This window comes from Falco rusticolus, chromosome 7 (assembly GCF_015220075.1).
Source record: "Falco rusticolus isolate bFalRus1 chromosome 7, bFalRus1.pri, whole genome shotgun sequence".
Lineage (NCBI taxonomy): Eukaryota > Metazoa > Chordata > Aves > Falconiformes > Falconidae > Falco > Falco rusticolus.
In genome coordinates this window covers 37310309-37338095 of record NC_051193.1, presented here as the reverse complement: position 1 = coordinate 37338095, position 27787 = coordinate 37310309, and the positions used below count along the sequence as shown (strand labels likewise).

The window sequence follows — 27787 nt, the reverse complement described above, 5'->3', positions numbered from 1 at the left end:
TTAGTGTTTTTCCCCTCAGAAATACATATTTGTCTTCCAAAAAAAACATCTCACAAGATTAATGAATATTCTCTTTGTTAAAAACTTTCATATTCTCTGTTCAAGAGGAACAACTTCCAGCTCGTAATTAATCTGCGCTATGGTTCAAGGACAGAATTATTTACTTACAATCTTGGAATGCCAGAGATTGAAAACACATTTTCATCAGGTTACTAACAATAATGAGAGGGGTGGTGAGGTCTGAAGAACTCAGGTGAAATTCTTAAAATAGCCACAAAAAATGTGTTTGTCTCCTTTTCTCTTATTAAAGTTGAAGTTTTCACTGAGCTTCAGTAAGTCCATCTCACCCCAAAATAAACCTACAATGACCCCTCAAAGTTACCTTTTTTTGGTTTGTTTGTTGGAAGCAGTCGCAATGTTCTCGTTAATACTAAGAAAAGTGCAGCATCACATTATGTGTTTAGATGGACATCTATTCTTTTCCTCAGGAATATTATTTCCAGCATAACATTTTAGAGATCCTGCACTTACTCTTTTCTATTCACTAAGTTCTGAAGAGATTCTCATTTAACCTGCTTCTGAATAGCTGAAGAATGAATTGCACTTTTAACTTTTCCAGATAATATTTAAGCTCGGAATTGCTATTATTTTTTTTATCTGTTGCATACAGCATTCACTTCAGAAAGCAAACACCACAGGGACAAAAATCCCGCTCCGCAATCTAATTACAGGAAACAAATTCCTGAGGCCAAGAATTCACACTCCTATTGTCTTCGTGGCAGGACAGGCAGATGTTGTCATGACCTAAAACCTTTGCACCTTCTTCTGGTAAACTACAGGCAAAAGATGGAAGTACAGATGTCATTTTTATTTGTCATCATGGGAGACAAATCCTAGCAGTTCCAGTAAATTGCTGTCCAATTCGGGGGAGACCAGGAGTTTTTATTAACCTACTTAAGCTGCAGACCATGGAAGGAGAAGCACAGACCTGCTACAAGGGTGCCTCACCCAGGATATCTCTAAGACTGTCAGTTTTCCACTGATGCAGCACAAAACAGTGGGACTGAGGGGGAGAACCAGGGCCAAGAGGTTCAGCCAGCATCACATCTACTCAGAGAGCAGAAAGCTGTGTCAGACCTTTCCAAATTCCCAACCAGTTCTGCACTTGGTACAGAGCCTTCCCCCACCAAAGTGAGCAGATCTGAATTGGAACAGGATGAAGCTATAAATTACGTGATTTGTAAACTCAGCCAAATAATGTAAACTTGATAGTCTCTTTCCCTTCACACATATTTTTAAACCAATTCACCTTGAATATGTTCAGATATTGTTTATATGTGCTTTTCATGAACACTCAAGCAATCATATGGTGCAAATACTATAAATAAGTGGGCTTCTGAACTGATGCACAAGTATTCATAGGAACCATATTTTGAAAATACATGATGAACAACAGTGCCAGGCACTCAAAAGTTTATCCAATTTGGTAGCAGAAACTGTGTTTGCGGTGTACCAGAAATTAACCTACTAGAGTTAAGCTCCAGTTTCAAATTTATCTGACTCAATATTCCCAGGGAAATTATCAATTATCAATCAATTTTAGAGTAATTTTCCGATTATAAAAATTGGTTTAATCTGAAAAATGAGTAATTCAAAGTAACAACTTTGTCCTTATACTGAAGTGAGAATCTACATTTATCAAGTAATTTATTCATTGCAAAATTACACATTCTGTTCTTCCGATACATATCACACAAAGAGACTCAATTACTAGAATTATGGCTTGAGAAGAAACCTTGTCTGATCTCAGCTTCCAGTTTCAGCGAAATCACTTAGTCAAACATAGGACTTCAACATACAGGCTATCATTAGGATAATGCCACATATCAAAGAAAACAGATGTAGTCTGCATAAACCACTTAACCTAACAATACATCTTAAAATAAAAAGAATTCAGGCAGCTTAAAAAAAACAAGTGAAATGACACCATTGAAATAATAGGCTGTTCTGGACAGAAAAGGCTATTACAAATTTTTGAAGGACATAGTTATTAGAGAGTATAAATACTGTAGGCACAACATTTTTGATAACTGATATGAAATGTTGCAAGAAAATAGAAGTCTATAATTTGGATTGCAGTCTGAGACCGAGTTACTTTAAAAACTATGACACAAAGAATCTTGTAGTATTAACTGTGAATTCCTTTGCCCTATTCAAGTACATGTAGTGAATCAGATTCATCAGTACAGATGACTTGCAACAGGGCTGAAATAACACTATTTTTCTGAAAAACAGCACTTTCAACCAACTCAAAAAATAGTGAATATGGAAACAAGCATTATTTTTCAAACTATAAGACATCATAAAAGATTTAAATATTTTAAACAGCAGTGAGCCCTTACTTATTTGGTGCCTGATACAACTCACATATGTTGTTAAATTAATTTTGCCTAGACCTTTTTATATTCAAGGGGTACGAATATTGTTCAAAATCAAATAAAGATTGAGCTGCAGGCACAAAAGTAAAACATAAAGACCAAACAGGTATTAATTTCAGAAAATGCAAGTATTTCCTAACAGGAGACTTGACAATGAGATAATAATTGAAGAAACTATTATGGCCATGGCTATTATGGCCATGGAATGATTCACAAACATTTCATGTTTTCCTTCAGTCTCCAGCTCTTAAGAGTCCTGTGGTTACTAAAGGATAGGAAATTTCATTTCAGACAAAATAACTAGATCTCTAGCTTTCACAACTACGAAACAAGCTTCACAACATGAAAAGAATGTAAGAATTAGAAACCAGAATGAAGTAAAATTAAATAATAATATATTGCTAGGAGAAACATCCTCATATTGATATCGAGACAAACTTGATTCATGACTTTAATGTCTGCTACACAGGTTGCTTTCAACTGACTAAGCAACTTCCATTTCATATAGTATTGTGTCATATAATCATAGAATGCTTTGGGTTGGAAGGGACCCTAAAGATCAGCCAGTTCCCTGCGCACAGGCAGGAACACCTCCACTAGACCAGGTTGCTCAAAGCACCATCCATCTTGGCCTTGAACACTGCCAGGGATGGGGCATCCACAGCTTCTCTGGGCAACCTGTGCCCGTGCCTCACCACCCTCACAGTGAAGAGCTTGTTCCTTATATCCAATCTAAATCTACCCTCTTTCAGTTTAAAGCCATTCCCCCTTGTCCTATCACTACATGCCCTTGGAAAGAGTCCCTCTCCAGCTTTCTTCAGGCCCCCTTTAGGTACTGGAAGGCTGCTGTGAGGTCTGCCTGGAGCTTTCTCATCTCCAGGCTGAACAACCCAAACTCCCTCAGCCTATCTTCATAAGGGAGGTGCTCCAGCCCTCCGATCACATTCACGGCTCCTCTGCATCTGCTCCAAAGGTCCATGTCCTTATTATGCTGGGGTGCCCAGAGCTGGATGCAGTACTCCAGGTGGGGTCTCACGAGAGGAGAGAGGGAGAATCACCTCCCTCGACCTGCTGGCCACACTTCTTTTGATACAGCCCAGGATGCAGTTGGCTTTCTGGGCTGCAAGTGCACATTACTGGGCCATGTTGAACTTCCTGTCAACCAAAACTCCCAAGTCCTCCTCCTCAGTGCTGCTCTCAATCCATTCTGCACCCAGTCTGTATTTGTGCTTGGTATTGCCTCAACCCATGTGAAGAGCCTTGCACTTGGCCTTGTTGAACTTCACAAGGTTCACACAGGCCCACCTCTCAAGCCTGTCAAGGTCCATCTGGACGGCATCCCTTCCCTCCAGTGTGTCAACTGCACCACACAGCTTAATGTCATCTGCAAGCTTGCTGAGGGTCCACTCAATCCCACTGTCCATGTTGCTGACAAAGATGTTAAACAGCGGTGGTCCCAGTACAGACCCCTGAGGAACACCATTATCCTTAATATAGCAGTATTTCTTGAAAGCCAGTGTTTAACAAAAGTTAGAGCACATACTAGACAGCTTTATTTTACATATAGTTTTAAATTATGTAAATATAATTGTAAAATAAAGACTTTATTTTCACTACAGTACAAAGGTTCTTCTCATTAATTCTTATTTGAGGAAAGCATGATATAGAACAAAATTACACAACACAGAGCACTGTCTAATGTCCAAGTGCATCTGCACTGAGTTATTAATGCAAGCACTGTGGAATTATTACTCGATGTATCAGAAAAGCGTCATTAAAATTAGGAGCTGAAAAAAAAAATCTATGTATTATGGCATCTGTGCATGATTGTATCTATATTAACAGCCCTATCCTTTAATTGAAACCCTCACACAGTAATGCCTTACTCTACAAAAGTACCAGAAAAATTACTGGATGTATCTACAAAACTGGAAAATACTCTAGCACTATTGAAGTCAATGTCTGTTTATCCAGAAGCTTAAGTGGAGCCAGGGAAAGTAACATTTATGAAAATTAGCAATAGATAGATCCCTTCATATTAAACATTTAAATATCACACTTTTTGCGTTCAGTTCACTAAAACGTGTAACTTTGCTGTTGCTAGGAAAGAAACAAAGTATCAGCTCCATCTTATCTGAGGTGACTAAATTAAATAAATAAGTCGATAGGCAAATAAATAAATTGATAAATAAATGCTGAAATATTTCAAGCCATGTCATATCAAGGCAAATCCAGAGACTATTCTGATAAATATGCAAATCCAAACATCCCAATCTATAATGGCCATTTTAAAAATACGTAGTTCAAGTGCTAGGCTTGAGGGAACAGAAAGTAAGCAAAGAAAAAACATGAGATGAAAGAAATGCAATTAAAAAAAAATTGTAAACCAGCCAAAATTATATAGTCCTAATTGAATGAGCACAGGAAAGATATTATAACAGACAGGCATGTACTATTAGAAGCAACATACTTCATTTGTACAAAGTGTTCCCTTAGCTTGTCAGCGTGTAAAGAACAAACACCAACCAGGAGTTTTATTCACCAGATAAGGAATTCTCTTATAGTTGAACTGGATTACCCACCAAATGAAGAATTTGATCCAAGAAGGTGAAGATACTTGGAAACCAGATGAGTAAAATGAGAACAACAATGTTAAAATACTTTAATTATACTCAAGGAAAAAAAATCATAATAATAAACAAGGGAAAAGGTAGAGAAATAAACACTAAAATGGCTGATATTCTCTCAAAACCGATTTCCTCACTAAGGAAACAATTCGAACATTAGCTAGATATTTTTGCTATAAGATAGGTATACAACTGTGTAGAAAAAAGCGACTGCCAACAGCTTACTTTCAAACTAGAACATGCCTGAGATGGCCTCAGCACAGTCGCAGTCATTAATAACTCGGTGGAACGGGAAACAGTCCTAAAACCTGGGCAAAGCACAGAAAGAGACTGCAAGCAATTTGAAACAGAAGATTCAAAGTAAGTGTGATAAATTAGGGGCGGGGGGGTGGGGGGAGCAGACAGGGAATAAAATACTCTAGATGAAACTTTGTAAAGTGCAAAGTTCTGCAATTAGAAGAGAAACTCAAATATACAGTATGAAAAAGGGAAGCCTGGAAAAGAAAGGACTGGGTAATTTGGATCACAGACTGAATATGAGTCAACTGCAGACCAAGGTTTCAAAACAGAATAATATGATTCTGTGTTTATTAAAAAGAACGCTCTACATAAAACATGGAAGGAAATTATCCCACTCTACTAATGACTGGTAAAGCCTCTGCTACATCTATTTTTGTCTCTCAATTTTAAGAAAGATGTTGTAAACTGGAAAGTGTCCTGAGGAGAACAAAGAACAAGGGGAAATTTATAAAATGTGACCTATCAGAAAAAAAAACAGAAGACTGAAGACAGAATGATAAATATCAGCCAATGCTGACTTTAAAAATTATAAGTCATCACTTACCCTGTTTCCACCAAAGGATGGCAAGAAGTAATCAGATTCATGTGTGTCAGACGACTTAGATGTTAAGAAAAGCCTTTCTAGCTGTTAGAATAAAGCTTACACAGGGAGACAGACCCCTTTAAGGTGGGTGCAAGAAGGCTGGTAAGCGAAGTAACCACAGCATTACTGTGTTACAAAGCAAAAATTTTCAGCTGAAAATGAATTAAGTAAAATAAATTTAATGGAGAGACAAGGACAGAGATTCTGGCTGTCTAGCAAATAGCCTCTTTCACTCACAGTTTCAGTCTGCAATGTTAAATACTGATGGCCAATTCCTTTGCCACTTAAAACAGGTACAGCTGCAATGGCTTAACATTTTTCTGGGTCTGTATCATCAGGTGGCATCAGACCTTGTCCTTTGTTTATGAAATGAAAAGTGAGAAATGTTTTAAAAAGATACACCTGTGGACAACATCAGATGATAGCCTTGTACCAGTGGCTGACTCTCTTCCCTCTTAACAGAGTTAAGATTCACAAAAGGCTGTGCTTCTACATCAGAGAAGTACCCTACTAGGTTTTTAACTATCTTTTACTCTCTGCTACAACTGTGGGTACATCTAGCAATCTTCCTCCTGTCCTTCCATTACACACACCATCCAGGTTTATGGTGGTCTGTAGCAAGCAAATACATCAGACAGGAAGATAACAGTATCAGCAAAAGATGTGCTAACACTTACTGAATGAGGCATAAGGCTATTAAATCTGTAACGCTGCAGCTGCATGAGAAATATTTATTTGCCTCCATTTTGGTATTCTGGCCAAGCAGATCTCTTTGGATTAGTAAATAGTCTCATTAAAATGAGCTGGTTTTCTTAGCAGCTGATTTTAAAGTTTCATCTTGTGAGGAAATTTTCTTGTTGTTTTGCAGATAAAAATCAAATATATTTCGAAAAGACTGTCTACATCCATGGGGGCAGAATAATATTTTGACAGAAGAAATGCCAATGTTTCTCTGCTTCGTTCTCGGCCAAAGTCACTCACCAAGGTATGGGAGGTGCTGGGGGAAGGTCAGGCCTTTGGATTTACGTGCATTTTGGCTGTTTCTTCTTGGCTTGAGAAGGTTATTTAGGAACTATTAACTTCAATGAACACAGATATTATCTATGATTCTCTTTGGGTAACTGGTTTGCTTAGTGCTCTGACTAATGTGGAAATTCTATTTTTTTTTAAGGAGATAATGGTCGACAGTCTGACCAGCGCTGATCTCTTCTCTGGGCAGAAGTGTGTTGCAATTCAGAAGTAAAGCCATTATCAGTCTATGTACAACAAGTAGTATCATCGTGAGGTGATTCACCTTCTACACAAGAGCTATAGATAAGATTGATTTTCATGTTACTGCTCCACTCTTCAGACTGCAGAGCATGGTATTGGTCAGCTGCTCCTCAGCCTCCAACCTGAGGTGCCCCAGGGTGGCACCTGGCTCGTTCTTCTGACACATTACAGGATCTGAGTGCCCAAACTACAGGACTATAAAAGCCTTACTCAAAAACTCAGCTGCCTGGCATGCAGTCCCACCCTGCCCCAACACAAAACCTCCATCTGTCCCCATTTGACCCAGTACATTAGAAAGGATGAGAGGGTTTTTTTCAGATGCCTCACCAGATGCTGCCAGATGTTGTCAGATGCCTTGCCAGAGTTTACCCTGCAGCTGTTGGGCTGTCACAGCTCCTTCTCTAACCTATTCCCGTGGTGCAGCTACATCCCACCCCTCTCTTGGAGCAGCTTCTCCAGTTCCAGCCAAAGCAGAAGCTTTGAGTAACAGACAGCAAAACTTCGGGCATCGAAGTGCAACACAGGCACAACAGCAACAGACAAAACAGACTGACAATTTCTTAAAGCATTCCACCTAAAAGCAGGAAATGACTATAAAAAAGCACTGAAGCACTGCATCAGCAAAAGGTTCAGAGATAAAATAAACACTGTAAACATAATACAGCCTTTCATAGTAGGAGAAAGACCGAGGGAGGAGGAACAGTACAGCCTTTGCTGTTTTGACTGGCATCACTGCTTGTCTCGCTCTGACAGGTTGCCAGGTTAAGGTTTTGTTTTGAATCAGTCATTTCCCTTTGAACAGTGGCAACTGTTACCATTGTTACCCTGTTACACTGAATATAAAACAAAATTTCCACCAGCAGCTTTCCTGCCATATGTTTATTCTAGGAGGCAGCAGGCATCTAGGATTTGGTAGCAATCACAGTGAGGAAATATTTGCAGGACCTGTCTCAACAAAATAATTACCTCGATCACAGTTATATCATACAGAAGAAGACACTGAATTCACAACTGTTGTTCATGTGATCTAACCTAAGAGATCTAACAATGTCAGGATTTTATTTTCTCTTTAATTGAAAGGTTATTATTTCAAGAATCATCCCTCCAAAGTGTAAAGCATACACTTTAAGTATTAGTCCTGAAACTCCATTGAGCATGTTTTAACTGTAAAATTATTTAACAAATTTTCTTGAAATACTTTCTGATTTTTCTCCACAATAAATCTAGCCACATCCTGGTGAAAGCAGTTATACATAGAAAAGTGATATGAGGGTCTTTAAACAAGGTTTCATAAGGTTTTCATATTAGCACAGCTTTAATTATAAAGACGTTTCTTAATGTCTCCAAAACTATCATGATTTCCAATTACTTACGGAAAACCTTTTATAAGACTCCTATTTACTTACACTGTAGTTTTTCTTCCTAATCTTTTAGACATGAAGAACTAGCTACATTAAAATCAATGAAATCTCTCTATAAGAATACCTTTACAGTTAAATCAGATTATCACTACAGTGCTTAGTAGTTCAATAAAACAGTTCAATAATGAGTCACCTCTCTTTGCCTAAATTCCTAGAATTAATGCCAAATCACCAGTGAACAGATTTACTTAAATATTTGGTAAGATAGCTAGAAGTTACTAGAAGTAGTTGAGAATACACTACCCATATGGTCTCCTGGACTTAAAAAAGCTGAAGTCTGATGTAATGTTACAGGCATCAGATGATAGTTTATTAATAACAGCTTGTATTTTTGAAAGAACCTAGAAGAGTTAGATTCCAAATCCAAATGCCCTTTAAAGGGAAATTGTTGCTAAATCCCATAGGTTCTTTTGAAATCCCAGACTTCATTAAAAAGTAGGAGAGGAGAAAGATACATCATTCTGACCTTAAAAGGAATCTACTGTCAATAATGCCAGCTGCTTGATATTGAATGAATGTTGGGGTTTTTTATGAATGAGAATAAGTGGTCTTCTTCAATCCTAGAATTTAGCTAACATTCAAATTCACTTTCTTGTAGGAAAATGAACTACTTATATCTAAGTATGGTAGCTTGTTTATTTATTATTCTGCAGGTAGTTATATCTAACTACTTTTGACTTGTTAAGCTGCACTTCACTTTTTGGACATTAACAGTTTATGTGTGTGAAATTTATGTCATGCTAAGACAATTTTTACAAATTTAATAGACCAGAATGTGAAGAAAGTAGAGCTTTTAGAAGGTAAGACAAACAAGGCAAGGGTAGGGGTGTTGAGCCTTTCATGAAATATAAATGTAGGGTATCATTACAAAAATAAATATACAAGAAAAAAAAAAAAAAAACAAACAAAAAACAAAGAAACCAACAGTGTAATTAGCCAAAATTCATTGTTATGGCAATGGATCTGCCCCAGTAGGGTTTACCTGCCCTTGGTTTAACAAGTAATTGGTCATTTCTCAGTGTCAAGTGATTTCTCTGGGCATGCAAGTTGTTTCCTTCAGTGTTTCAGCTGGAGGAACAAGCTATTAAGAAAAATGACTAGGAAAACAGATTAAAAAATAGAGGAATATGTTGCATCAGAAGGGGGCCCATCTCCACTTTTCATGGAAAACAATACAAGACAGGAACTCTTTTTTTCCCTATTTACCTCCCTTCGCCTCTATGTATTTGTTTTCAAGCTTCCTGAGTATCACAAAAAGCACCACAGAAAAAAAAAATAAGAGGAGGTAAGAGGAAGAACATGTAATAGATGTTAAGATATGCACAGAAAAACACACAAGTGAAAAACACACAAATTATATTCAAGGGGTTTGAGTTGTTTTCTTTTATTGGCTTGGGCTAAAGACTAACAAGCTTTTCATTACATCACATTATGTGTAATTAAAGCATCTTAAATTTGCAGATACTGAACAACTGATGTGGTGAAGCAAGTTGTTGGAAAATATGTATAAAGATGTTTGGACTGAAGTATTTGTATCTTTTCACTAAATAATGTTCAGTTTAATAAAATCTGACAGCTTCCTTACTAAAACTATGAAGTGATGTAGGACATCCTGCCTCAAGAACCCCTCAAATGTAAAATAAACAGTACGTAAAGAGGACACACTTCACCCTCTCAACCAAATGTTCCCATCTTTTGGCTGAAACAAAGAAGCTCTATAAAGTTAGCTACATGTCTCAATAATCAAGGGAAGGAATTGGAAAATAAGGCTGCCAGTTGAAACTGCAGGAGTTCTTTTGGCCAATGTAGTGTCAACACAGTGTTACTTTGGCCAACCAAGTGGCTATTGGAACAAAAAAAAAAAAAAAAAAAACCAAAAAAAAAAACCAACATAGACTTGTCAAAAGTACCCATGAATAGAGATAGGGCCAAATTTTCCAAAGGCAGAAACTCTTTTCAAGCAGACAAAAGAATCAGGATGAATTACACACCTGTATTTGCCAAAATGCCACATATAACTGTCTGAGGGCAAGTGGATGGGATGAAAAACAAAAAACAAACCAGGGGAAAATGTCCACTCCCCACGTTTTCCACAGAAAGAAGTACAAGTGGAATATTCTGTTCTCCAGTATTCTGGAGGCTGAAATTTTCAAATATACAAGTGAAAATCTGTGCAAATGTCATCCATGATATGAATTCTCAGCTTGGATCCGCACTGGCAATTTCACATAGGGAAATCTAATCTCTGTGTTCAGTGGTAATAGTTGCGCTTGCAAATGTGAGCACAAGTTTTTGTAAGAACAAAACAATCATTAAAGACAGAGGGTCAAAAGTGACCATAGAGTGCCAGAATCCTCTGTTGCAGAATTCTTCTAAAAGTTGATGACCCAGTGCTGACATTGGGAGAGAAGTAACATCTATTGAAGCCAGCAACCCCTCTTGCAACTACTTAACTGGAGGGCTGCCATCCAAATATTCCAGATAGTTGGGATGGTAGAAGTCTCCAGAGACTTGACTGGATTTAGGGAGTGCAAATAAACATGACTTTAACCTTTTATTTCATACTTATTCCCACTTTGATGGACCCCCTATACCTTCTCAAGCCCCTTAAATGAAATAGAAAATTGTTGACTAAGTCAGAAGACATCTGGCAGACTTAACAGAATGCACTGATGGTGTTCAGTGAGATCTGCTCCACAGAGAAGCATTACCTAGCTCTGTTCAGAATAAGCCAGCTGTTCAGCCAGTCAGCCAGGAGTCAGAGGTGTCTGAAGAAATCAGAAATACAACAAATACATACTGCCCTCGGATGAATCAAAACTGGCCTTTGCTGGCAAAAAGCCAGGCATCCGAAGAAAAAGGATCACCAGCTGAAGATTATATGTGTCTCTAGATGCATTTCCATATGGACATTTCTTTGGATCAGGATGATGGGAAGGAGAAGATTCATCAGTCTCTCTACATTCACAAGCAGCTTTCTGAGAAGTGGCAGCCAAAATGGCTTTGTGGCTTGCATGAGATTTGCATTGAATAACTCTGCTGCCAAATCAAGATTCTTGAATTTGTACACTCTCTACAGAGGCTATTTCTTGAACTGGAGGGAATCAGTTGTTTACATCCTTTTATGGTAAATGATAATATTCCTACAAATATTTTAACCTCCTGCCATAGGAAAAAAAAAAACAAACCAAAAAAAAACCCACATCATTTTTATGATTCAGACTTGACAAATACTCTACATAAAATAATACAATAAATTAAATATACAAGGCAGAACTGTGTGAAAATGGCCACTTAAAATGGCCTCTACCTGACTACCTGAGGGACTGATTTCGTAGGATTCAAACTGGCATAAGCATTCAGAAGAGTTTTAAACTAAGAGGCCCAAGGAAGAAGACTGGAAAAGAGTCATGTTCAACTCTCCGAGCCTGATTTTATTACATAGGCAAAAGAAAAGCAGTTTAAAGGTTCAGTAAAAAGAAAAAAAAAAAAATCAGCACAAGCAGTAGAGAGAGAAGTATAAGCACAGGATATAGGAGTAGTCATGGAGACAGTTCGGTTACCGAAAGGATTATACATGATTAAGTTGAAGTGGGTGAGGTAACAGAGAGGCAACTTAGCTGTTTGGAAACCAGTGAAAGGTGGCAAGGTTACAAACCAGAGGAAGTGGAACCAACAGAGCAGGACACGAAATCAGATAGCAGAGCCTAACACGACATGGTGGAGTATCAGTCACAATTGGAACATGGATATTGAAATACATGATACTATTCTAAAAGCTAGGATTAAAATCAGGAGTAGAATACTGCCATAGTTTAATAAAGACCTCTTCTGCAAGTAAAAATTTGCAATAACATGGATAAAACTGAAGCTTTTAAGGTCAAAATCAATTTGAATGAAGAACTGTAAAATAAACTAGGGTCAGAAGTTTGTCATTCCCTTACATGGGTCAAATTTGAACCTGGATGAGGACATCATTAAAATGTTGTTGGAGAGAAAATGGCTATCAGAAACTGTATCATTGTGTGGACACATCAATTTCCCAGACATAGACTGGAAAAAAACATGCTACCGAATATGGTAGGACCTATTTATTCCTGAATGTGATAGCCAACATATTTCTTCACCAAGTGTACTGTGACTAATAAGTACCATTTCAAGAAAGGTTCTGGTCAGCTGGAAATGACAAACCAAGCAAAAGACCTGGGCATAGAACTTAATCACAAGATTGTTATGAGTCATCAGTATGATGATAAAGTGGAGTGTGATACAAGCCCACAGGAAAAGCAAAATATTTCCCATAGAAATAGGGACATATTAATATCATTATACAAGGTCACAACTGCAGATAGCGCTCTGTGTTATGTTTTGTACAAAAATGAACTCCTATGAGAACAGGTAGAAAGAAAGGCTAGTTATCCTTGCAGAGAACTGAGTCTCCTTTGGCTGGAGAGACAAAGATGGGAGTATGGACAAAATGTGGTTGCTCTCCATTAATTATGCCAGCATGAGATAAGAACTGGAGGACTAACTAGAGGATCACGTCAGGAGGGGAACAAAGTGGCCTGAATTAATTTAGGAAAGAAAAAAGAACAAATTTCTGTACAATCAGCTGCGTAAAGTCTTAAAACAGCTTCCTGAAAGAAGTGCAGGAGCAAAAGTTAATTCTTTGGCTAATGATGAAAGATAGTAAGGTTAGGAATGGGTTTATGTGCTGCAGTTCATCCTCAGTGGAGACTGAAGACAATGATCCAGTAAAACCTTCCCTTGTTCAATGTCCACATATAATTATTAAACATATCTGAGATGCAGTTTTTCATCAATAGGTACCAAACTATTCATACAGGACAATTAATATATGTGTAAATTAGCATATACTTAATGCTTAGTTCTCTATATGCTGTACAAAGCTGTACTGATTTATATCAGGGTAAGACATAGTTTAATATGTTGGCTTTGTTTGATTTTTTGGACTATATTTAATAACACCCACAAGACCTACACTACAGAAAATCTGGGAATATGAACCAAATCTATGTAACACCAAACAGTATTGCACTGGCTTTTCAAAATGCATATTACATTTTTTTCAGTCCATTCTTTCTTTCTTCCTCCCATTCTCTGTTTAAAACATGAACATTAAATAAAACAAAAGGGTCACGTCTAGAAAGCAGAGGTGAAAATAGGTGTTTGCTTTGACATACATAGTTTAGGCTGTGTTTAAAAGGTAACAGAAAAACTATATATCATGTGCGTATTTCTCCTCTCTCTCACAGCCAAGCCAAATACTGTATGCAACTCTGTGTGGGGGTGAAGTTTTCTTTTAGATTTTATTGTCAAAAATGTTACAAAGTTTAAAAACACTAAAGACATCTCTGTGTTATCTGTGGTGGACCTGTGGAATGTACTACTGCTAGCTGTCACTCAGTCAGTGGACTTTTAAAACGAATGAATCATTTTATGGCCACTGAATTATGACCACCTAATTTCTGCAGGTATGCAAGATAGAACAATGAATTCAGCAAGAAAATTGTATTTTTCAGGAAATAAGGTAACTGGGTTTGAGTATGGGGTCAGAACGGAATTTCTTCTCAATTTCAGCTATTCATTTTGGTGGATGGGCTTGGGGAGACTTCAGCTTTCCCTGACTGTAGGGCTAGTGGCTGTTGTTGCACCAGGACAAGAGAGGAGATGTAGACTGAGGCTCCAGTGGAATGTAGCTCTTTTCTCTTCAATATGGAATAGGCATCTTCCTTTGTACTCCAGATATGAGGACTAAAATCAGCAAAGAAAATGATGTAAAGCTGACATAATCATAAGAAATCTCGGCCTTGAGCTCATAGAGAAATAGGAAAGATATAATCTAAAATTCAGGTAGCTATTTATACAATATTCTCATCAATAATCTACAAAATTATATAAGCTAATGAAATTTCATGACTAGGATCAGAACCTCAGTGCTTGCCTCTATGACCTTCTGACCTCAATTAAATTCAAAATTGTCATCTTGATAAAAACTCCCTCTCCAATCTACACAAAAAAATAGTTTGAATATTCTAGATAATGAGAGGACTTACAAAGCTTGTGTAACTCATTTGGAAATGAGTCCTCCCCAGGGCTCAGCGCTGGGGCCAGTCCTGTTTGATTCTTTATCGACGATGCGGCCGAGGGGATCGAGTGCAGCCTCAGTCGGTTTGCAGAGGCCACCGGGCTGGGCAGGAGCGCTGCCCCGCTGGGGGGCAGGCGGCTCTGCAGGGGGATGGGGGCAGGCTGGATCCATGGGCCAAGGCCAGTTGTAGGAGGTTCCACCCGGCTCCGTGCGGGTCCTGCACGGTCACACCAGCCCCAGGCAGCGCTGCGGGCTGGGGCAGAGGCTGGGAAGCTGCCCGGTGGAAAGGGGCCTCAGGGTGCTGGGTGATGGCTGGACATGAGCCAGCACCGTGCCCAGGTGGCCAAGGCGGCCAACAGCATCCTGGCTTGTGTCAGACACAGTGTGGCCAGCAGGGCCGGGGCAGTGACCATCCCGCTGCACTCGGCACCGGTGAGGCCGCACCTGGAATCCTGTGTCCAGTCTTGGGTCCCTCGCTATAAGAGGTATGTAGAGGTGCTGGAGCATGTCCAGAGGAGGGCAACGAAGCTGGTGAAGGGTCTAGAGAACAAGTCCTGTGAGGAGCAGGTGAGGGAACCGGGGTTTAGCCTGGAAAAAAGGAGGCTCATGGGGGGGTTCTTAACACTCTCCCAGATAACTAGCAACAGAACAAGAGGAAATAGCCTCAAGTTACACCAGAGGAGGTTTAGATTGAATATTAGGAAAATTTTTTTCACTGAAAGGTTTTTGAAGCATTGGAAAAGGCTGCCCAGGTAGGTGGTGGAATCACTGTCCCTAGAGGTGTTCAAAAAATGCATAGATGCGGTGCTTCACAACATGGTTTAGTGGTGGACTTGGCAGTCCTGAGTTAATGGTTGGACTTGATGATCTCTAATGTCTTTTCCAAACTAAATGATTCTGTGATTCTATGAAAGAGTTAATATGGAACTTGCACATTACATGTGTATTTCTGCATTTATACTAAGTATGCACATGTGAGATACACAGGTGGATAGGAATGAAGGAGGAAGGAAAAAAGATTCATAAATTGATTACACTTTCCACTTCCAGGTATCTACCCTTTTAAGGTCCACTCCTGAGATCTTAAGTATCTGTACAAACCACACACGGAGCTACAACTATCACACTTAACTTCAGACTGCACTTTGAAGTACTTAAAATCACAAAGACGACAACTAGAGGGCACATAGAACTTTCCCAGAAAAATCAAGCTCTGGGCATTCAGACTGCTTCTCTATGGACTCATGGAAAAATGCAAGAAGTTTAGAAGATAAGTCACAGGAAATGTAGTCAACAGCATTCTTCCCTATTACACCAGAACATGAATACATCAGGCTCCCACCGCCAAGGACATTTTTGATCTATCCGTCTGTGTTGGGCTCATCAGGAAACATTTTGTACTGTTTTCATCTGGCAGGGCATCTAAGGCAATGCGGAGGACTGCATAAAATCAGATCCATCAAAATCAAAATACATAACCTATCTCACTAGACACTAAGCTTCTTTTCATGATTACAGCAAGTCTGCTGTGATACAAGTCCTAATATTTTGAGACGTGATTGTATTGTAACAAGTAACGTAAAGCATTTTCAAACTGGAATCATGGGTAGATTGCTTGCAGTACAGCTGTCCATCTGGAAATTTCAGATTTTGTTTATCTGTTTTCATGGGAATTTTGACACGTCAAATATATGGGGTTGCAGAAAGTTACAATGCATTTTGACTACGCACTAGCTAGGTAAACACTTGTCAAATGAGGAATACTGAAATCAAAACAAGCTTTTGTGCGTTTCACTCCGTAAGTTACAGTCTTTCTGGCTACTGGATCAAATTTTACTTACTGCTCCAATACTGTTCAATAAGAAAGGCAGCACTCACAGGATTGCCAGTCCTATAGCATGAAGAGTTGCATTTTGAATGGTGTTATATGTGTATAACAATAATAATCTTTCTGCCCTATCCAAAAATAGAAGGAGCAGCTGTTGAGGCCCCTTCACTGGTAGTCATCACACTGGGGATGAGAGTAGACCAGGCTCACTGTGAAATAATTCAAGCAAAGTGTTTGGAAAGAGATGTGTTTTGGTTGTATACTGGAAAATTTAGTAGAATTGAACTTGTCCTAGCTGTAGGTATGGGCTAAGAAGAAAGCATTTAGGCATCTATAGACACCAGGTTTGGCTTAGGAGTCAAGGCTCAAGCTGAGAAGAGAGTGAGTTCTCATGAAATATCCACCCAAACAATTAGAAATCCCTTGTGACCAGCTGTTCCTACCATCTTAGATTTACAGAAGACACACTAAAGAACCAAAGAGGAATTTAAAAGCAACAAAAAGCCAGAACAGTAGGAGAAGGTTTGGATCCCAACCTGCCTAAACTTGGAAAGGCTTCACACATCTACTTTTCAGCTTGAGCCCATCTGCAATTTTAAGTGTGCTTGTCAATTTAAATTAAACCTTTACAAGTAAAACCAAAAATTTATTTTACCACTAACTCTTGAAGTGTTATCTTAGCAGCTGGGCAAAACATTTGCACTGAAATTCAGACCCATTCAAATGGGTCCTGCATTCCAGGCTACAGAGGTTTATGAACCAGCCCATTCAAATGAAATCCACAACGCAGTTGTCTATAAACACAAGCTCCAAAATCTCTCTCCTCAGGCAGCCTTTCTTACTCAATACATGCTTCAAATTCCTCTTCTTCTGCCTCCTCTAATCCTCTCAAGCACTTCACACTTCCCAGAGTCAACTAATGTAAATGGGGACCTGAACTGTAGTGGAGACAGGACACGGTAACACAGTGTTGGTCTGGTTTCCTTCCAAGCCGAGAAAACCAAGCCCAAAGGTTCATTCATTTACCCTGTGGAAACTTAAGATTTTCAAGATTAAAACAAGCCTAACCAGCAGCCTACACCAACCATAGATCAGAAAGGGCCTTCACATGTACTTATCCTTATTTATTTTTCAGGTGCACAAAATGTATGCACCACAATTCTCTGAAAACTTTGCAAAACATACCACACCACAATAAGAAGCTATCAGAAAATGACCAGGACAGTTAAAGGAATCACCTGTAAATCAACCTAAAAAAGCACTCTGTAGTTTATTGAGTGGAAAAATGTAGCTGGGATGATAGCAGAGGGACATAAAAGCCTTGAAAATATTTAAATGTTTTGTCTGAATATTTTTTCCACAAAATTGTTTGGTCTTTTTTTCAAAAGAATTATTTTCTCTTAATATATACCTAAATTTAATAACTCAATGTTAAAGAGAGGATTTAGAAAAATTAAATGAAATTAAGTATTTTGGGCATTAAATGTTTAATTTAAGCAGAAAAAATATTTTATTTGCATTACATTTAGATTTTTCACTGTAGTGGGATAAAAAAAAAATCACTGTCAAACATATATATTTTTTTTTTTCATTTTGTAGTTCAGCAAATAAAGTGAAACATTAGATATTCATAAAGACATAATGGCAAAGTTTTCACTGGACAGAAGAGGCTGGAGCTTTCTACCAAGCACAAATAAAGTCTTATTTGTTTATTTAAATTCACACGAAAATTCAGTAAGTGACTAAACTCAAGTAGATACATAAGAGAAAAGAACTGAGACTTACTTCTAACTTATTACGTTTTAAGAAATGTCACTCTCCGTATATGTGACAGTCACACATACATTCCCGTTCACATGCATCATGTATTATATTGCACATGCATATCGGGTTGCCTAAATGTCCTACAACCTATGCATCTACTTACAACCCTACCTGAACCCTATCTGGTTCTATCAGGATCAGGTCACAGAGAAATGAAAGTCTTAATAAAGTTATGAATTTGATGTTGTCTCACTACTGAAAAACCGGCTAGAAATTATGCCTTGCGTTCTACCCCATACAAATGTCTGTCAAAAAGGCTACAAGTAGCCACTAGAAGAGATACTTCCTATGCATTAAACTTCACCTTCAAGCACACCATGCAATCTGCCCTAGTGATAAATGCGTATCAGCTACTATGTGATGAGGCTGAAATACTAAAGCTATAGAACACAAAACATGAAGACGACATTTGTTTTCTTCAAGATATTCAACAGCTGTGTTTATTTGGAGATTTTTTTTTAACAGATAGAAAGACATGTTGCCTTTTATGTAACAAGAGTAAGAACGCTTTTATATTCACTTTCTGAAGCCATTAGTTTCTGTCTTAGTCACTGTCAAGAGAGTGCTTGGTCTTTTATTTCTGCTACAGTGTTGCTATATTGTGGCTGAGTTTCTGCTACAATGCTGCTATATTTCTGCTACAGTGTCGCTATATTGTGGTATATTTCTGCTACATTGTTGTTCTATTGTAGCTATATTCCTGCTACAATGTTGCTATATTTCTGCTACAATGTTGCTATATTGTTGGTATAGTTCTGCTACAATGTTGCTATATTGTTGGTATATTTCTGCTTCAGTGTTGCTATATTGTGGCTGTATTTCTGCTACAGTGTTGCTAATAGAAATACAAGACTGCTGAAAGGCCTTATCTGTGACAGTAATTGGCAAACCCAGATTTCTGCATTAAACCTATAGGAACATTTCTAAGTGTTTTGGCACCCAGATATCGCAGCATTTGAAATGCCACCTGCAACACAGGAGTACAGCATTTCTCATGGCTTTTTCTAAGGCCAGAGTTATCTTACTGCACATGAAGCGCTGTCCTTCCAAGATGCTCAAGTGGTTCCACACAGCTCTGGCAAGTCCAGCCTGCCATGGATGCATCCTAACAAATCCTCTGAGGATTTCCCCTATGCAGATATTAGCAGCAAGTCACATAGCTCCTTTTGTGACTAATGCTCCATCTGACATGATGGCTAAGGGATGGCATTCCTCTTGCACTGCAAGAGTTTATTGGTGCTCAGCCAAGCATAAATTAGACATTTTTCATGTTGTTTTATATTATATTGCCACCCACCAGCACTAGCTTTCAGCCTTCTCTTAGTCTGTGGGCTTCTTCATTTTTTTTATTTGTTCACTGTAGCCTGATGGCAGGCAAAATTTACTAAACCATAACAGAATAATCTCTTTCCTGTCTAGTGAGAGAAACTTTACAGTTCTGGAAACTCTTAAGGTCTTCTTCATAAAGCTGATGAGCTTCTCAGCATTCTACAGACATTTTTGTAAAATTACCTAGTCAAGAGTGATCCTAGCCAAAACCAAGATTTATTAAAACCAGAGAACACGGAATTCAAAGAAACAGTTTCCTGAATAGCAGTGGACTTAACACTTCAGTGAACCAGGATTTCTATGATGGCACACAGTAGTGGTGGGGTCAGGCACATAACTTCAGGTAGTTCCCAAAATAAGGGAAACTAATACATATATCACACTGTTCATATGTTTCATCCTCACCTGAATACACACTCAAGTATATATATATATAGCTAGTAAGATACCACAGTCCCCAAATTCTTGCTTTTTATTCCAAATACTTTTAATGATAGATACACAAAATAAAACCCAGTGTCAGATTCCAGAAGAGCATAGCCCGTAGGATAGACTCATGTTACAACATCCACACAATGCAGATAGATAAATTATTTTGTGTTCTGCCTTTAAACTTAATAAGTCATTAATAATAACAAAAAATAAAATAAAATAGTGATTTACATTGCTGCAGACATCACCGGAGCAACTGAAGCAGGTTGGGAAAAAAGTGACAAGTTTTCATCATGTGAGAGTTTCTGTTTCTCTCCAGTTCTACCATTTCTCCTAGCAAAAGGCATTACCTCTCCATACAAAATTTTGCCCTACCTTCGTTTACACAAATACCTCAGAGACATCAAAAATTCAAAATATCTGTTATATATATGCTTGTTAGCTTCTCCTATGATTAGTCCCATGTATAGATAAAAGACAAGGAGAATGCAAAGATTAAATTGTCACTAACCTTGCTAAACATGCCAAAGACTGCATGCAATGGAAATGTCCGGACAGAGATCCTGGCTTTATAGCACAGTAAGATTTTCAAGACCATGTCTTGTAGGGTCACAGCTGCTGAGCCAAGCCAGCTCTGTGTCATCTCCCTGATATTTCCTGAACTGAATGACGTCTGCCCACAGCAGGAAAGAGAAGGTCAACGTCCACTACTGGCAGATGTGCTGGAGAAAGGCTGGATTTTGAAGACAGACATGCCATGTTCAGTCTCCAATGGGAAGTTAAAGAATAAGCTGTTTCTGGCCTCAACATTTCTTAGGCTGTGGGAAAGAGGAACAAAATCTATACAATAGTATACATTTTCATGGTAAATGAGAAAAAGTTATGCAGCTTAAAATGCTGTTCTCATGTATTCCTCAGGTAATCATTGCCTCCATATGTTTAAATATACGTATTGATTGAATTCTAGATCATTGGCTGTACATGCTTTCATCAAAATGACTCAACCATAACTATTTTCACTGGAGTTAGGCACAGGCTGCATAGTTTCCAATCCAGTCTTATTCTTTGTCATCTTTCTTATTCTTAGCTCTGAAATTAAGGCCTTATGTTTTAATAAGTGAAGAAGATACAAGATACACTACTTCCACAATCCAATAAATTTATATGGTTTTTTTAGGTATAGTCACACTGGGCTGAGTCTTTATTTACACAATGGTTAAGGTTTCTACTTATTAAAAGAGATCAAATATATACTGAACTCCACTTTATCCATTGCAGAAATCAACTTCAGAGTTTTGTTATGAAGCTGTAAAACACAGCACCAAGTAGAATCACAGATTCCAAAACTCTGTCAGAGAACCCCTTGGGCACTTCAAGAAAGATTAAATCTACAGATTATTCAGGACAAAATAACTTGGCTTGCTTTTTGGCACCAGAAAAAAAAATACCACCATTTCTAAGACCTCAGTTTCAGTTTGCTCCTGATTTCCCAAACATCTCAAATTCTCACTGCTGGAATTCCTCATGGCTGAATTCCTTCCAGTTTTTGTTGAAAAGCCTTCTTTATAGAAATATCATGAAATTATCTGATGGCAAAATGGAGTATTTTCTAAACCCACATCTTAACTATCTAATCCCTGCATTTAAGCCTTCATCTTCATTTCAGTCATAACTGAAGGCTCCAACACTGATTTAGGGAAGTCAGAGGATTCAATCCCTTGATTTAAAATAAGAATAGCAGCAATATTGCACTCTAACCTTCTGCACAGCAGTTTCAGGCTCTGTAAAAGTATCCCCACAATATACTGTGACAAGAATGGGGAAAAAAAGCACCCAAGCATCCCCTCCACCTGTCTAAGAAGGGCAATACAGACGAGCAAAAATATGCCCAGGCAGCCTCTATAGGAACCAAAGGACACGGGAAGGCAGAAATCTAGGTGGAATATCCCCATCTGTACCCTCAACTTCACAACCTCTCTCACTCACACAGAAGTAAGATTCATGATCAGGATAATCCTTTTATGCTGACCTGCTGAAACATCCCATAAAATATGCTATCCGGCAGCTATAGTCCAAACCATGTTTTTGAACAGAACTGCCCCATACAACTGAACATTTGTAATTCACCGTGGCACCAAGACTGCATAATCTCAAGCACATAACACCAATTTATTGTGCACTGCAATTTCCAAGCAATATAAATTTATACTTCAACTAGAAACACATGGTCTCTGTTACCTGTTCATGCCACTCCCTCATGCCCACATTAACTTTCCTTTTTTCTCATTAGTTTTCAGTTGGCAGTTTTCTCATCTGACACCTTTTGCACCAACATGAACACTCAAGCAATCACAAGGGAGGGATATGAAAAGGGCAGCTGACCCCCTTTTGGCAGTAGTACAGGTCATTTAGGCAACCACAGCCTCTGTCCCTCAGTGACTGGTATCAACGGCAATAAGCCAGAATGGTATTTGCAATGATGCAGTGGCAGAAACAATAATCTGTGTTTGCATTTATGTGAAACTGTGAGCCTAATATATTGGCACTGACTGGTGCTGCAGCAGGTGAAAACTCAAAGACTGTAATTTTATTTTAATTTTTTTTACTTTGAAATGTCAGATACAACAGCTGTACTTTCAGGTACTTTTGTACTCTTGCTTGTCAGAAATGTGGAGAGAAAAAAAAAAGCAGTGCTAGAAAGAAAATGGGTATTTTTCTTTCTGGATAGTATTGCCTTCCTTTCAGAAAAGCCAACTATTGAACATTTTTGAAATTTGGTAAGAGAAAACCAAACATTTTTGGCCAAAGCCACACAAAAATAGTTTGGGGTTTTCCCACAAAAAGCCCTGCAAGTTTCTAAGAAATATAGATACTATCTGGAAGTACATTCAAAAAAATCTTTTTCCCATTCAAATAAAGATTCAGGCTGAAAGGTCATTTGGGGTAATCTTATTTCATCAATTATGCTATTTAATCTAATTTCATCAGAAGGAAGTCTCTCATCAACTACTGTACCTAAAACAACCACAACCCAACTCTCAGGCTGGCATGGGAAAAAAACCCAGCCATTTTTATTTGTATCTGCTGTAGTGGGAATCGCTGAAAAACAAATCAACCCAGCACCACTGGTAAGTGGTATTGCACAGAAAGCCAACTGCTGATTATAAATTCTGAACAACAATAAAATGTTCAGTCCCATCTCAGATGAAGCTAAAACCAGGTAGAGGTACCAAAGATAAAGAGGACAAATTTCAACTAAGTATTGAAGCACCTTACACTGACCAAGAGGATTTAAAAGCCTGAAAGCATTTGACCTCAGTTTGAAGAACTTTGCAAAATTTTACTGTTGACTTGTCGGTAGTATTTGACGAAACAAGAATAAAATGCATAATCACTTATTACCTATGTGTGAGAATATATCTATACAGCTGAATACATAAATAAGGTATATTCTATAATCCAAGAAAAACAATAGCATATTTGACTAAAAAAGGATATTTTTCACTGAATTGTTCTCCATATCTCTAACAGGTTTTAAATTCACACAGACTTGTAAGACACATATTCAGAGAAATATGGAGAAGGAGAAACATGTGGGGAGGGGCAGGAATCAGAAAAAAACAGACTTTACATACACTCTTAAATAAGTGTACACGCAGATAACAAAAAATTAACTAAAATTTCAGGAACAGAGCACTTGGAATCTACTATTACACTTCCCAATACCACAGATATAGGCAAAGTCAGAGCATGTGAATTAGTTTACTTAAGTCTAAGATTCCTGATATTTTTCCAACGAACATTTCAGACTCATTTCAAAAAACACACTTGAGACAGATTTTCTTCTAGTGTTTGCCTAAATGGCACTCTTGCCTCTGCATAAGAATGCTTCACTGTTTTCAGATCCATTCCAATACTTTTCCCAGTGTTTCACTTTGAACTGAAGAAAATGAGAATTCTGAAGGCGCACCCTTTTAAAAAAACTGAGTCACATCAGGTCACAATGATTTGGCTTAGATGGCTACATAAAACAGTGCAGTTGGCACAGATCTGCCATAAACAGCTTGGTAGTGATTTTGAATGAAAATGTGTATGCTTGGAAGCCTGCTGAAAGATGAACATGGAGACGTAGATTTCCAGCTCTCAATCCTATTCTTCATGCTGGCAAAGCACCTGCATGTTGTTACAGGCAAATGCCAAACTCTTTGTTTGGAGGCAAGAGTTTACTCCCTCCCTCATTTATACCCACTTGCATGGCACTCTCATGCAGGCTTTCTTCTCTGTTTATTCTCAGTTTAGTGCTGTGACAGCCTCTCTTGTTCCATCCCAACAGTAAATCCTATTTTCAAAGCGCCTTACTTCTCAAGAACCACACTGTAAGATTCACTGTATCCTCATCAGAAACCACTTTTAAGGATTAGCTAGCAAACCTGGGGTTCAGAAATTTCTGCCAGTACCAGGATTATACCCCAACTCCTCTAAGCAATGCTGAGAGCCTTCCAGCTCCCACCTTGTCATAGCTGGGCCCTGAAGAGGACAGAACTGAAATTATTGATGTGGCTCTGTGCAAGCAATTCATGCAGAAGGCAAGAGGGATGAGGCACTGTTTTTCCCCAGTTTTACCCTGGGATAAATTCACTGACTTGAATGGAGTGACCCTGGAGTAGAATTAATATAATACAGTGATAAATCAGGCCTATTGATTCACTGACAATGCCCCTGTAGGACCTTCTTGAGCAGCCAGCCTACTGAACATTGCTTGCAGCATTGTCTTCCCAAGCACTGTGCCATGCCATTTCCACAGACAAATTGCTTCCTGACACAGCAGAGACTGATCTCCATGCTTCCTGCTTAGTTAATGCATTCTAACCACATTGTTTTGCACTGGTTGCCCTCTAATTTGTGTGCAAAAGGATTTTTGAGTCAAACACACAGCCCTCAGCTGTGGCAAATACATGTGGAGTCTTGAATCCTGAAGCATCCAAAGATCACATGAGTTACAGATGCAAAATGTATTTCCCAAACTAGTTTTATGATTTGATTATTTGAGAAGCCAGGAGAGAAAAGATGGATCAGACAACTGGAGCCAAGAATGCTTTCTAAGGAGGCAATGATAGCCAGACTCCTGGCCTTGAAGCCCAAGGTAGCAAAGGGTGCCCTGAGGAAATACTTATACATCTCTTGGCCTCTTTTGAACTCCACAAAAATTTTCTGCCTTTTGTTTTCAGACAGATATTAAACCCAAGAGGCGGCTTTAGACAGTGAAAAATTATGTCTGGTCATAATTGCTTGGTAATTAGCAGCTCTCAGCGGCAGCAAGCCAAATAATAAACTTTTCTTCCAAGTATATCTAGTCATTGTTTTGATGACACCTTTCCAAATCAAGCCTTCTCATTTCTGGCCAATGTCAAAAATGCCACAGGGGTGGGACAATGTGAAATGAAAATCAGACTCCTCTTTGGAAACCAGATAGGAGAAAAAATACCTTAAGAAAGTGCAAGAACCAGCACTGTTCCAGTCTTCTTTTAACAATTCCAAGAGACCTTTGCTGGTGGAAACATTCTGGTCTTCTCCTGGAGTTCCAAAATGTCAGTAGATTATTTGGTGTCCCAGGCAAAGCTATAATGAGAGAAATCAAAATTTATATTCAACAGACTTATTTCATGCCTGCCCTGAGAAGTCCTGCCAATATTTAGAGAAGGAAGGCAACCTGAGAAGGAAGATGAAACACAGACCTCCACTTCTGCAAACTGCTCCACCACTGTGAGAAGATGACAGAGAATCTGGGAGTGTACATCTCACCGCAGTCTCCCAACTAGTCAATAGATACAGGCATCGCTATGAACAGAGTCCATCTGACATTTTACACATATGCTTTAGGATAAGTAAAGCTGGTACCTACAGTTCATTGACTATTTTAACTGCATATCCACAGTCCAGATGTCCCTCCATCCTCTAGGAAACTCCATCAAGAGGATGGGGAATACGATTAAGGAATAGGAGTATGTACCTATTTTTTAAGCAATTCCAGACTCGATGGAGCCACTCTTCTAGAGCCCTCTACAAGCTGAATGGGGTGTTTTGGAGGTTCCCCTCATCTTCCAGTATACACTTCCATTCGTTTGTAAAACAAAGCAACTTCTACAAACCAGGAAGGCCAGGGGAAAAAGAAAGCACAGATTAACTACAGATCACATGTATTTACTTTAAGACTTCGGTGCTAGTCATGGTCTCTATGCAAATAAAACAAACTAGCACATTGACAAATTAACTAAACTTGAAGGGATAACAAGAGTTGAAACTATTGCAAGTACACAATGTGCACAGAAATGCCAAACTCAAGTTCTCTGAATTGTAAATGAGACCTGAGGGTCAGGTTCTGTCCCAGGAAACACATCAGAAAACTCACCCAAATAAGTGAAGTTACACTGCAATAATCCAGTGCAGGACTGTGTGGGCTGTCTCTTCCCTGGAGAGTTTTTCCCACCCTTTGGGCTCTGAGTATTCGACTTCAACATTAAAAGCGCTGCCTTCTTGTAAACTCAGTCATTTGAAACCTTCTCCTTCCTCTACTGTTTGCTTTCTTGATGGAAAAACTAAACTTCATCCATGAGAACACAGCATCCTGGACAGCCTGACCTGCACTCCTTGAACTCCCTGACTTCTTCATGCAGAGACAGGTGTCTAAAACACCAATGGATGCTCTGCTTTAAATAACTACTGTCCTGCTGAGATAGCTCAAAAAGGATACTCCTCACATTTTAGTCTGTACCTTTAGGTCCACGGTTTAAGCTCAGTCCTGCTCTAATTGCAGATACAGTAGGGAGGAGTAAAGTAGAATCTCCCTAAATCTAAAGAACACTCTATTTGCTCAGCCTAAAGGCACAACACCTCCCTTTAGGCATACTTCCCTGTGATTGCCACAACTCCCAATGCCTTAGGGAGGCTTTCTTGGATGGTCCCTAGTCCAGGATAACCAGCATGCACTTCACATACTCCTCTGCTTGCACTCAGCCTGCTGCTACAGCTGGACCATTCTGACTTTACATACCTTCTGCAAATCACCAGCATGACGGAGAGGGATTGCTCTATCTACTTCCCATTTCCATCTGATATGAACTTGGTGCAAACTACAAGTACTTTCATAAGTTTTAAGTTGGCAGAGAACTTACCAGGTGATCTTCCAGCAAGGCTTCTTTTACTCTTGAGCTTCACAATAGGTGACAAATTTTAATTCTTTAACACTTTTCATGTAACTTATCTTTACTAGCTAAATCAATGCTGGTGATATTGCATAGATGTGCAAGGGAACTGCACCTACTTATACACGACCCTGGAAGCCTTTTTAATGGGATACCATGGAGTATACTTTGGCAGGCCACTGAAAACAAGTTTATTTTACTTGCAAGATCACATAGTCAGCTCAGCAGTGCTGAAATGTGGCAATGAATTCCTCTCATCGCGTAGAGATGATGATCAGCAATACTACCAATAGATAGGAAAAACTAACCAAGTCATCCTAGTCAGTGGATCTTACTTGCATTTAAGACTGACACATACATAGCAATTTGCCTCTGTTCTACAGCAGCTGCAAACTATTAACTATGACAATGAAGTTGATTTT

General features: G+C 38.7%; 1 long non-coding RNA gene across 2 annotated transcripts in view; it reads right to left on the bottom strand.

Moving 5' to 3' along the window:
- Nucleotides 1-27787, bottom strand: part of LOC119151591 — a 166815-nt gene that overhangs the window by 29210 nt on the left and 109818 nt on the right. For both annotated transcript variants that reach the window (XR_005105468.1, XR_005105467.1), the window contains 2 exons: nucleotides 25649-25782; nucleotides 20675-20981 (listed from right to left, as the gene is read on the bottom strand). This is a non-coding gene — a long non-coding RNA (uncharacterized LOC119151591). The remainder of the gene's footprint in view (nucleotides 1-20674; nucleotides 20982-25648; nucleotides 25783-27787) is intronic.